We start from the raw sequence: 12,680 nt of genomic DNA on the forward strand, positions 1-12,680 counted from the left end.
CAATCCCAAAGGACCAAGCCCCAGACCCAGGTCAATATACACATCAGATCTTACCCACAAATCACGCTGTTGCCAATCCTTTAGAATCTAAAATCTAAAGGTTTATTTACAAAGGGAAAAAGGTAGAGATGAGAGGTAGAATTGGTTAAATGGAATCAATTACATACAGTAATGGCAAAGTTCTTAGTTCAGGCTTGCAGCAGTGCTGGAGTAAACTGCAGGTTTAGATTAAGTCTCTGGAACATCCCCCGCTGGGATGGGTCCTCAGTCCCTGGTGTAGAGCTTCAGTTTGTGGCAAAGTCCCTCCAGAGGTCAGAAGCAGGATTGAAGACAAGATGGAGATGAAGCATCAGCCTTATATAGGCTTTTCCAGGTGTAAGAATCTTTGTTCTCACTGTGGAAAATCACAGCAAAATGGAGTTTGCAGTCACATGGACAAGTCTCTGCATACCTTGCTGAGTCACAAGGCGTGTCTGCCTTCTCTCCATGGGTCCATTGTGTAGCTGATGGTCCTTAATGGGCCATCAAACAGGCTAGGCAGGGCTAACACCAGCTTGTCTGGGAGGCTTCCCCCAGAAGCACAGCACAAACTTGAAATACAGACAGCATAGAGCCAACATTCATAACTTCAACTAAAAATGATACAGACATATAGACAGCATAATTATAACCAGCAACCCATAATCTGGTCTTAGACACCTTAGATGACCCCCTTTATCTAAGATTTGGTGCCACTGCAGGACCTTGGTTGCAACCCATGTTCTATATGGTCCCAATTTATATCAATAACGTCACAGCCCTTTTTCAAGGATTACCCATGCAAGTGCTATTGCATGGCAAACATGGAGCCCACTCAGATCTCTGCTGCAGTTTTGACCATTGTAAATACCTTGCACATTATCCAGCAGTATGTTCAGTACCTGCAAAACCAGGCGAGGAAGCGATGACAGTGCAATTACTATACTGATGAGGACATGGACACAGATGTTCCTAGATGCAGGGTATGTGGTGATTGGGAGATTATGGTGGCATTGGGCCAGGTTCATGCCATGGAATGCCAATTCTGGGCCCAGGAAACAAGCACAGAGTGGTGGGACTGCATAGTGTTGCAGGTCTGGGATGATTCCCAGTGGCTGTGAAACTTTTGTATGCATAGGGCCACTTTCATGGAACGTTGTGACTTGCTGTTCCCTGGCCTGAAGCGCAAAGACACCAAAATGAGAGCAGCCCTCACAATTGAGAAGTGAGTGGCCATAGCACTGTGGAAGCTTGCAATGCCCGACAGCTACCGGGCAGTCGAGAATCAGTTTGGAGTGGGCAAATCTACTGTAGGGGCTATGCTGCAAGTAGCCAACACAATCATTGAACAGCTGCTATCAAGGGTAGTGACTTTGGGAAATGTGCAGACCACCATGGATGGCTTTAATGTGCTGGGGTTCCCTAACTGCGGCAGGGCGATAGATGGAATGCATGTCCCCATCTTGGCCCCGGCCCACCATGGCGGCCAGTATATAAACCACAAGGGGTACTTTTCCATGGTGCTGCAAGCACTGGTGGATCACAAGGGACGTTTCACTGACATCAACGTGGGATGGCCGGGAAAGGTGCGTGACACTTGCATCTTCAAGAACTCTGGTCTGTTTGAACAGCTGCAGGAAGGGACTTACTTCCTAGACCAGAAAATTACTGTTGGGGATGTTGAAATGCCTATAGTTATCCTCGGGGACCCAGCCTACCCCATAATGCCATGGCTCATGAAGCCGTACACAGGCACCCTGGACAGTAGAAAGGAGGAGTTCAACTATAGGCTGAGCAAGTGCAGAATGCTGGTGGAGTGTGCTTTTGGATGTTTGAAAGGGCGCTGGTGCAGTTTACTGATTCGGTTAGATCTCAGCACAACCACTTGTAGTTGTTGCTTGTTGTGAGCTCCACAATATCTGTGAGTAAGGGGGAGACTTTATGGTGGGGTGGGAGGTTGAGCCAACTCACATGGCTGCTAATTTCACACAGCCAGACAACAGGGCCATTAGAGCACAGGAGGGTATGCTGTGCATCAGAGAAGCTTTGAAAGCCAGTTTCATGACTGGCCAGAGTACGGTGTGACAATTGTTTGTTTTGCTTGAAGTTACCCACACCATTATTTATAAATAATAAAAAATAAATAAATAAATAATAAAGAACAGTTTTTAAACAATTTTGACTTATTTGATGCACAACACATTGGGAGAAATTAGAAGGTAGACTGGGGTGGGGGAGGGTTGGTCGAGGGGTGGAGGAGGACAAGTCCAGAAACCAAATCAAAAGTTTGCATATGCCAGCTTTCTGGTGCTTGGGTGATCCTCTGGGGTTGACTGTGTGGGTCTCTGTAGCCTCTCCCCTTGTGTTCTTGGGCGTTTGGGTGAGGAGGCTATGGAACTTGGGGAGGAGGAAGTTTGATTATACAGGGGCTGCAGCGGAAGTCTGTGGTCTTGCTGCCTTTCCCACATTAGATCCACCATACAGAGGAGCATGTCAGTTTGCTCCCCCATGAGGTTGACCATAGCGTCCTGCCTGCTCTCATCGCACGCCTCCCTCCTCGCTTCATGTTCCTGAAATGCTTTACGAGACTCTGCAATTGTTTGCCTCCATGCATTCAGCTGGGCCCCATCAGTGCGGGAGGACTGCATAAGCTCAGCGAACATGTCCTCCCGAGTTTGTTTTTTCCAGCTTCTAATCTGGACCAGCCTCTGGGATGGAGTAGATAGGGGCCGCATTGAAACATTTGCACCTGAGGGAGGAGAAAAAGGGAGTATTTTAAAAAATACATTGCAGAGAACAAAGGTGGCTCCGATCAGGCTCAGAGCAGGGATGAGCCTAAAACACTAAATGCATGGCTCCGATCAGGCTCTCACTTACCAGAAGTACCTTCTCCAGGGTCATGGAACAGGAGCCTGCCTTGGGAGTGAGGGGAGGCTATTGGATCCAGCATTAAGATTAGTTCCTGGCTAGGGGGAAAATGGATTCCCCACTTGCTGCCTGTGCACTGTCGTCGTCCTCCAATGTCTCTTCGTCCTCGCTCTGTGCAACTCCCCCCTTGCAGGTGTCTCTGGACAGTGGTAGATAGTGGTCACATCATCCCCCATAATTGCATGGAGCTCACAGTAAGAGCGGAATGTATGGGGCTGTGACACAGAGCACCCATTTGCCTCCCTGGCTTTTGGGTATGCTTGCCTGAGCTCCTTGATTTTTGTACAACACTGCTGTGGGTCCCTGGAGTAGCCTCTTTCCATCATGGCCCTGGAGACTTTAGCGTCGGTATTTGCATTTGGTTTTTTGGGGGGGAATGTAGTTCTGCCATAACAGACTCATCTCCTCAGCATGCAATGAGATCCAGTACCTCCTGTTCGGACCATGCTGGAGCTTGTCTGCAAATTCAAAAGTTCCCAGGGCTTTTCCTGCTCACCTGGCTAGTGCATTGGACTTGAGAGCGTTGTCCAGAGCAGTCACAAGGGAGCATCCTGGGATAGCTCCCAAAGGCCAATAACATCGAATTGAGTCCACAATACCTTTAACCCGGGATTGCGATCTCTATTTAAGCACTACTCCACTTGCCGAGGTGGAGTATAGAAATTGATTTAAAGAGCCCTTTAAATCGAAAAAAAAATTTGCTCATGTGGACACAATCTTTTTTTTTTTTTTAAATAACTCAGCTAATTCCAAAATAACAGGCTAGTGTAGACCAGGCCTGAGTCTGCTCTATAGCCTTAGCTAACAGGCAGTTGACTTTTAGTTCATGTAGTAGAGGCTCATGCACTAAGCTCCAAAAGTCCAGAGTTCGATCCCGCCCACCGACGACTGGGATCTGTCGCCATTACATTATCACAATTGCCAACATCAACTCATTATCAGAACTATTTTGCAAAAAAAATCTGATGGGCTAGAACTTAACTTGCAAGAAAATAAATCTTTAAATAAAAAGATTAATTTCAAAATTATACAAATGTTTTTAAGTACAAAAATAAGAGTTTCAGGTACTCTTTCCCTCTCACACTGAATAAATATACCAATAACGTTTGGGATGGAATTAGCTCATAACTGATCTTGTTTGTCCTGTTGGCTGAAAGAACAGAAAATCACATTATAAAGGTAAGAAAATGTAATTAAATGATTAAACTATGCATTCTCAGGCTATAATTTAAAAAGTTAACTTCACAATTAACCTTTTTGTTAAATAGTAATGATGGAATACCAATAATGAAAATGGTGCTGCTTTCTGCGCAAGCTGAAAGCCATTATCTTTATGAAACCAAGAGGAATAACTCTTTTTCCCCCTGTGGGATGAAAAAATATTTCCCTTGTAATTAAGGCTGTCAATTAATCACAGTTAATGTATGCAACTACACAAAATAAACTGAGATTAAAAAATGGTTGTGATTAATTGTGGTTTTAATCACACTGTTAACATATAATAGAATACCAATTTAAACAATACTTTGGATGTTTTTCTACAATTTCAAATATATTGGTTTCAATTACAACACAGAATCGAGTGTACTGTACTCACTTTATATTTTATTGCAAATATTTGCATTATAAAATAAATCCAATTTTTCAATTCACCTCATACTAGTAGTGCAGTGCAATATATGCATCATGAAAATGCAGCTTACAAAGGTAGATTATTATTTTTTTTACACATCTGCACTCAAAAACAAAACAATGTAAAACTTTAGTGCCCCTACAAGTCAAACCATCAAATGTTTAGTGTATCTGGCACATAAATACCTTGCAATGCTGGCTACAACAGTGCCATGCGAACACCTGTTCTCACTTTCAGGTGACATTGTTAATAAGAAGCAAGCAGCATTATGTCCTGTAAATGTAAACAGATTTGTTTGTTTTAGCGATTGGCTGAACAAGTAGGACTGAACATTGTCTGTCTGAGGTGAATTGAAAAATACTAGCTGTCTCATATTAAATAGCAAAACAGAAATAATTATGGGGTTAGGGTTAAATATTAAGTTTGATAATGGCATCAGCTCCACCCATAAAAGGGTTGCATTTCCATCATGTGTCTCTGAGACACTATGTGCTTTGCATATTTTTTCAAAATGCTTCCTTCTGTTTTCAGTTCTGTAAAAGATCCCAACTGAAGAACGTAAGCCTTATGGGTTGGAAAAAGTCATGTCTACGTGTGTAAAATACTACATACATTTATAATGCTAGTAAAATAATTAATTAAAATAATAGTGTAGGACACCTCTATGATATTCAGTACCATGTCTCTCTACAGCACACTTAGTCTTAATTGACAAACAGGGATTCTGCTAATTTTGTAATCCATTCTTTCCAGGAGCTCTTGCTAAAGCCCTTCAGCACCACTCCTTGATTTTCTTTCTATCTTAAACTTTTTAGCTGTGATTTAATAATTTCAGCAGACACTTACTGCTTTAATAATAAATCTGGGTCCTAATAAACAGTATTTCTCAAGTTTCTGTAAAACCACTGCCAGATTTTTTTCTTTTAAAAACATTCTCAAAGGTATGAGCTTAAAGCTCCAATGCTTGTCCCACTACCAAGAGAACAAAACAAATCTTAAGATTCTGTGAATTTTCCCCTGACTTTGCAGCCATTAAATCAGAAATATCCATTTTAACTTTAATTTTTCAGCAACGTTAACTGAGAGGCTTACCTTCATGGAGGAATTCATTTTTTCCCTCCCCCGTTTTCTTTGAGGTCTATCCGAATCTGATACTATACTGAATTCAGGAGGTCTTACCTGCATATCATTTGACTTACATAAAAAGTAAAGGTGGGTGGGGTAAATCTTTTATTGGACCAACTTCTACTGGTGAAAGAGAAGCTTTTGTGCTCCAGAGTTCATCTTCACCTCTTTGGAGCTAAAAAGCTTGTCTCTTTCATTAACAGGAATTGGTCCAGTAAAAACTATTACCACCTTATCTCTCATATCCTAGGACCAACATGGCTACATCAACACTGCAAACAAAATATTTCAAAAGACACATAGTATATTAAGTATTCTGTCAGGGAAATATCATACCACATATCTGTGAGGAAATGAAAAAGAGAGATTACTAAAAGAAAATAAAGATCAGCTTGGGCATTGCCTGGTTAAATGAGGCCACCATGTGGCAATTTAAAGACATGGCCACAGAGGGGAAATGTGTTGGTTTTCTGTAAGATAACTAATTACAACAACGGAATGATTGATAGTTCAATAAATTAAATTATTAGAATAAAAATAAAGCCAGGAGGAATCATCAAACATTTACCATCTCAAATCAACAAACTACATCCTACTAAGTAAGAAGCCCAACCAACCCAGTTCCAGAGGAGCCTATCCTCTCACTGGAACAGTGTGGGCGATGGATTTGCCTTACAAACTGGGGTTGGTCAGCAATCTCAGTCTGGATCTCCTGACTCCATTTCTAATAATGGTTATGGGGTTATTTTTTCTTCAGTGGTTTTGTGATTTTTGGGGGCGGGGGGTAGCTGTCTCGTTGCTTTACTTATAGTAAATTTAACAACCTACTAGTAATGCATTCAGTTTAAATTGCAGATGGTAAACTTTAGGTGACATAAGAATTGAAATGTTGCCCTCATTGCAGGGTAACATTTCAATTCTTATGGGCCTTTACACTTGGATTTTAGAATCATTTGTCTATAGTAGGTGGTGGGGCTGTTTCTTATTTCCTACTGCTCTTATTTTTCTAGCAGACCCTCATAGCTATATCTTTCCTGTAGGACTCTTACAACTGCTGCACAGTTGCATGTGAATTTTAGCCTGGAAACCTTATTTAAAATGTATTCAAAGATGTTACCTTCCCCCCCATACACACACTCCTGCTTTTGCCGGTGGAAGGGTGGGAATAAGTCATTTATTCTGCGTTTAGCTTAGGGCAGGAGGAAAGTGTACATTTAGGCTGCCCCTCTGTAACCTGGTCTTTTGTCCAATTCTGCCTCAAGTGTTGCTTTCTCACACCTTCGTCTCTTCTTACAATCCCCCATTCTACCTCCTCTCAATTTTCTCTTATTCACTTAGTACTTAACTTACTGCCATTCATCTTCTCTTCTCCCTCTTCTCTACTGAAACTCCTTGTGGACTCCCCTAGATATCCGTTACCCTGTCTACTCACTCTAACTATATCTGTGAGTTTCAGTAGGTGCAAAAATGAGATTTGTTGGGATGTTTTCCCCATGAGTTCCTATTGTTAACTTACTTGTGTTTCTTGGAACAGTAAAAGGAATTAGTAACCTTATAAAAAAGGGTGTGGGGGGGACAACTTTGTATCTCACTTAAGAAAGCTGATCTACTATTCCTCCAGAACACCTACCTTATTGAGTCTGAGGCTTAAAAAAGGCTGCATTGTAGAAGGTGGTTTTAGGAATTACTTGGCCAACTCTAAGGGTTTGTCAATTCTGTTCAGTAAAAGACTGAACACACAAATTCTGTCAACTACAAAAGACACCGAGGGTAGACTCCTAATTGTTAAAGTTCCTATCTCCAATATTACATACTGAAGACAGGCCAACTCACACCTGCAGTGCCTCCTGCTGGTGACTTCTGGGAATTAGCTCAATTCAGCTCTGGAGCACCCTCTGCAGGCCGGTGATCCGCCTGTCCTCTGGCCCCCATATCCCTCCCTGGACCTGGTGCCCTTTTACATAGGGTGCTGCCCCCTGGCAGTAACCCCTTTCTCTCAGGGTCTCCCCTCCCCAGGGAACCCCCACCCTCTATCCCCACCTTGCCTCAGTATATGGCTACTGCCAGTCATTGTCTAGCCCCACATCCTGGGGCAGACTGCAGTATCAGCCACTCATCATGGGCAAAGGGGTTGGACCTGCTGCCTTGGCCTACACCTGGGCTGCACTCTGCAACCCCCAGTACCTGTTAGCCCAATGCTAGGCTGCAGCCTGGGGCTTCCCAGGCTGGAGATCCCCAGCTCCTCAGCCCTGCTTCACTCAGGTACCTTATGTCCAGCTCCCTACAGCCAGGCCCATCTCCCTCTATATCTAGAAAGAGACTCACTTTTGGGCTTCTGTCTCACAGCCTCTTATAGGGGCCAGATGGGCCTGACTGGAGCATGGCCACAGCTGAGCCTACTTTCCCCAATCAGCCCAGGCTTCTTGCCCCAGCCTAAAGACTGCTTTCTCCAGCCACAGCCCCTTCCCAGGGCTGTTTTTAACCCTTTCAGGGAAGGTGCAGGGGTCCACCCTGCTACATATACACTCTGTAAATCTCTATGCCCTCAACAAAGAAGTTTCCCTCTTGTTTCAATCAATTATTTTCAAGATTAATTGAAAATCTAATTATAGTGGGGGGGACTTCAATGAAATCCTAGACCTGCTTTTCTATAGATTGAGCAGACATCAGCAGTCCCAATCCCTTGCTAGGCAGAGCTTTATGGTCAAGATCAAAACTGGATTTGAAGGACATATGGAGGCTGCAAGACCTAAGGGGAGAAACTATGCCTTTTTCTCACCCTCACCATGTACTTATGAATTTATTATTTTCTGGTAATGGGTGGTTTGGTGACCGCTGTTGTTAATAACAAAACAAAAGCAATTATGATTTCTGATCACACAACAGTGGTATTGCAGCTCTTTTCTCCTGAAAAACTAGGGACTACCAGAAGGAGGTTAAACTCCTCTTACTATTAGACACACAATCTAAGACGTTTGTGGAGGAAGTTTTTCTTTGAGATCAATGACAACCGCTTGATCCCCTGAGCAATCTTGTGGGCCACTTTCAAAGCATACTCAATGACAAGATAATATCCTACTCCTCCCATAAAAAGAGAACCAGGCAGGCTGAGATGGAGAATTTAATAGAAAGGAATTTAATTCTCAAGACAGAAAAATATGCTTATATACTGATATACTTTTAGTCAGCACCTATCTCCAACATCCTACAAATTACTGAATTGTTTGGGAAAATCTCAGGGTAAAAAATAGATTGGCACAAGTCAGAGGCTCTTTGTCTTTAGAGGGATCATAATATCACCCTCTTAGATAATATTTTCTCTGGCAGTATGCAGAAATCAAGTACTTGGGAGTCCTCTTTCCAAGGAACAGAAAAGATATGGTGAAAATTAATTTCAGTCCTTTTATTTCAGTTGGCTTTGGATTTACATAAATATTAGGCTCCCCTCTATCCTTTTGGGGAAGAGTTAATATATAAGAAACCAATGTCTTCCTGAGACTTCTATTTGTTCTTAGCTCCTTGCTAGTTTATATTCCCTCTTCTATTTCCTCCTCTCTCCTCCTCCCCCCCCCCAATTAACAACATTTTAAAGTCCTTGTCTGGTGTAGGCAAAAAGCCCAGGTTATCTTTCGGAAAAATGTAGCTGCTTATTAAATCAGGAGGCTTTGGTCTGCTCATCGTTAGGCTTTACTATATAGCCTCAATCTTGAGCTAAATGACACAATAACTGATTCACTGATACCTAGGGTCCACAGCCTGGCTGTACATAGAGGAAGAAATTGTAGCCCCACTATCACTAGAATCAGTCCTAAACTCAGACTTCTATCATTTCCCTAGAAAGAGATCTGTTACAATTTTGGCTGCTAGAAAAGCCTGGTATCTGGCTGCTTCTAAGTATAAATATCATCCCTCAGAAACTCCAATTTGGGGTAACTCCAAAATTAAGTGCCCATAGATCCCTTCTGTGGCCTGATTGGACTAAAATGGGATTTTGGGCATAAAGCATATAACTGAAAATTTACCTTCATGCCCTTGTTTGGACCAGGTGCCCTTTCGGTCCTCGATGCCTCCTAACTGTTGGGGCTTTCTGAAATTTGTTACACTGTGTAGGTGTGACATTCTATACCTTGGGGGAGCACCCTGTGACCCCACGATATTCCTCATTAATATATAATTGTGATCTTGCAGATAAAGCATGTCATGTAAAATATCAGGGGAAAGGTTATGATCTGCTGAAAGTCATTTTTCTATCTAAATATGTATATTATTAATGCATATGAAGTTATGAGACTGTGTTGTATGGTTGTCACTAAAATATACTGTGGATTTGGGAGGCGCCAAGATACTGGCTCTTCAGAGACAATGATAAGGCAGGTAACCAACACCCGGGTGGGTGCCAGGGCCGCCCAGAGGATTCCGGGGGCCCGGGGTCTTCGGCGGCGGGGGGCCCTTCCATTCCGGGACCCGCCGCCGAAGTGCCCCGAAGACCCACGGCGGGGGCCCCCCGCCGCCGAATTACCGCCAAAGCCGGACCCGCCGCCGAAGCGCAGCCTGGTCTTCGGCGGTAATTCGGCAGAGGGGGGCCCCCGTCGCGGGTCTTCGGGGCACTTCGGCGGCGGGTCCCGGAAGGGAAGGGCCCCCCGCCACCGAATTACCGCCGAAGACCGAGCTGAACTTCGGCGGCGGGTCCCGCTCCATCTTCGGCGGTAATTCGCCGGTGGGGGGAGCGGAAGGACCCCCCGCCGGCGAAGACCGGCAGCGGCAGAAGCTCCTGCGCCCGGCCGCAAAAGAGTTTTCCGGGCCCCCCGGAGCGAGTGAGGGACCCCGCTCCAGGGCCCCCGAAAAACTCTGCTGGGGGCCCCTGTGGGGCTCGGGGCCTGGGGCAAATTGCCCCTCTTGCCCTCCCCTCTGGGCGGCCCTGGTGGGTGCTGAACAGACATAACAAGCCATTGTCCAGCAATGACAATGATTCACCTGCATAAGGGCATGGCTACACTTGCAGATGTAGAGCACTTTTAGTTAAATTAGCCTTCGGAGAGCGCAGTAGGGAAAGCACTGCAGTCTGTCCACACTGACAGCTGCAAGCGCACTGGCGTGGCCACATTTGGAGCACTTGCAGCAGCATTGGGAGCAATGCATTATGGGCAGCTATCCTACAGAGAACCTCTTCCCTTTCTGGTGCTGTGACTTGTGGGAAGGGGGTGGGGAGTGCGGGGCATTCTGGGTCCTGTCCCAACGCCCTGTGATGCATCGGTTTGCATCCCAGCAATCCCTCTGCTTCCGGCCACATTTGGTGCCATCTTTCCACGTTTTTTGTGCTGCATGCTCTGTCTTCCCTCTCAGTCTGCAGGAATGGAGCCTGAACTGCTGAGGAATATGCTGACAAGTCTCGCCAGCACATCACGTTTGGCAGTCAAGTTACTCCTTAACAGCCAAACTGACAGTGAGGACTCTGATATCGACTCGAGTAACGCAAATGACACAAGATTGCTTGTGGCATTCATGGACATGCTCATCACCGTGGAACGCCGCTTTTGGGCTTTGGAAACAAGCACTGAGTGGTGGGATCACATCGTCCTGCAAGTCTGGGATGATGAGCAGTGGCTGCAGAACTTTCAGATGAGAAAAGCCACTTTCATGGGACTGTGTGAGGAGCTTTCCCCCACCCTGCGGCGCAAGAACACAAGATTGAGAGCTGCCCTGACAGTGAAGAAGCAGGTGGCTATTGCAATGTGGAAGCTGGCAAGTCCAGACAGCTACCAATCGGTTGCTAACCAGTTTGGAGTGGGGAAAGTCTACCATTGGAATCGTGTTGATGCAAGTTTGCAGGGCCATTAATCGCATCCTGCTCAGAAGAACCATGACTCTGGGTAATGTGCATGACATTGTGGCTGGCTTTGCACAAATGGGTTTCCCTAACTGTGGAGGGGTGATAGATAAGACACATATTCCAATTCTGGCATCAGCCCACCTAGCCTCCGATTATGTTAATCGGAAGGGGTATTTCTCTATATTTCTCAAGGCACTTGTGGGTCACCATGGGCATTTCATTGACATTAATGCAGACTGGCCTGGAAAGGTGCATGACGCACACATCTTTCAGAACACTGGCCTGTCCAGGAAGCTGAAAGCCGGGACTTTTTTCCCAGACCAGAAGATCACCGTAGGGGAAGTCAAAGTGCCCATTGTGATCTCTGGAGACCCCGCTTACCTTTTAATGTTGTGGCTCATGAAACCCTACTCAGGGAGTCTTGACAGCAGCAAGGAGCGGTTCAACCACAGGCTGAGCCAGTGTAGAATGAGTGTGGAGTGTGCTTTTGGCCATTTAAAGGGCTGCTGGCACTCTCTGTATGGGAAGCTGGACTTGGCCGATGACAGCATCCCCGCGGTTATATCCGTGTGCTGTACCCTCCATAACATTTGTGAAGGGAAGGGTGAGAGATTCACTCAGGCATGGAACTTGGAGGTTCAACACCTGGAGACTGAATTTGAACAGTCAGAGAGCAGGGCTATTAGAGGGGCCCAGTGCAGGGCTGCAAGGATTAGGGATGCCTTGATGGAGCAATTTGAGGCTGAAAGCCGCCAGTAATGTTTGGTGCCCTGCACAGCAGTGAAGTGCAGTAGATCCAATGTTAGTAGGAATCTGTGTTTGCTATGCTGACTTATAGAATCATAGAATATCAGGGTTGTTCATTGGATAAGCCTTGGGGGGGGGGTTGGTGCTCCCTGATACCCTAGTCCCCTCCCACTTCTCCCTTTCCCCCCTCTCCTCTCTGTCTGATAATTCGTCTCCTACTTTCCTTTCAGGCTTTTCTTTGGTCCTTTTCTCACGCTCAACATTCTTCTTTCTCTTCCATTTCTCTCTTTCTGAAAAGGAATAACTTTGGTGATCAGTTTATGATCTTACTTTACAAAGAACCCCCAAACTGGGACTGAATAACAATGACCATTATTATATAATTGTACCAGCAAATCT

The 12,680-nt window shown here is 44.9% G+C and overlaps 1 protein-coding gene across 4 annotated transcripts in view; it reads right to left on the bottom strand.

Moving 5' to 3' along the window:
• ABCB1 (ATP binding cassette subfamily B member 1) overlaps window positions 1-8,018 on the bottom strand; it is a 97,583-nt gene extending 89,565 nt beyond the window's left edge. For 3 of the 4 annotated variants that reach the window (XM_039527801.1, XM_039527802.1, XM_039527803.1), the window contains exon 1: window positions 7,971-8,018. The gene's annotated coding sequence lies outside the window, so the exon portion shown is untranslated. Of the gene's footprint in view, window positions 1-4,764; window positions 4,822-7,970 lie in introns of those variants that run through there. The other variant, XM_039527799.1, reaches the window with a different exon arrangement.
• Window positions 8,019-12,680: the final 4,662 nt, after the last annotated feature.

Source organism: Mauremys reevesii, linkage group 2, assembly GCF_016161935.1.
Source record: "Mauremys reevesii isolate NIE-2019 linkage group 2, ASM1616193v1, whole genome shotgun sequence".
Classification (NCBI taxonomy): Eukaryota; Metazoa; Chordata; order Testudines; family Geoemydidae; genus Mauremys; species Mauremys reevesii.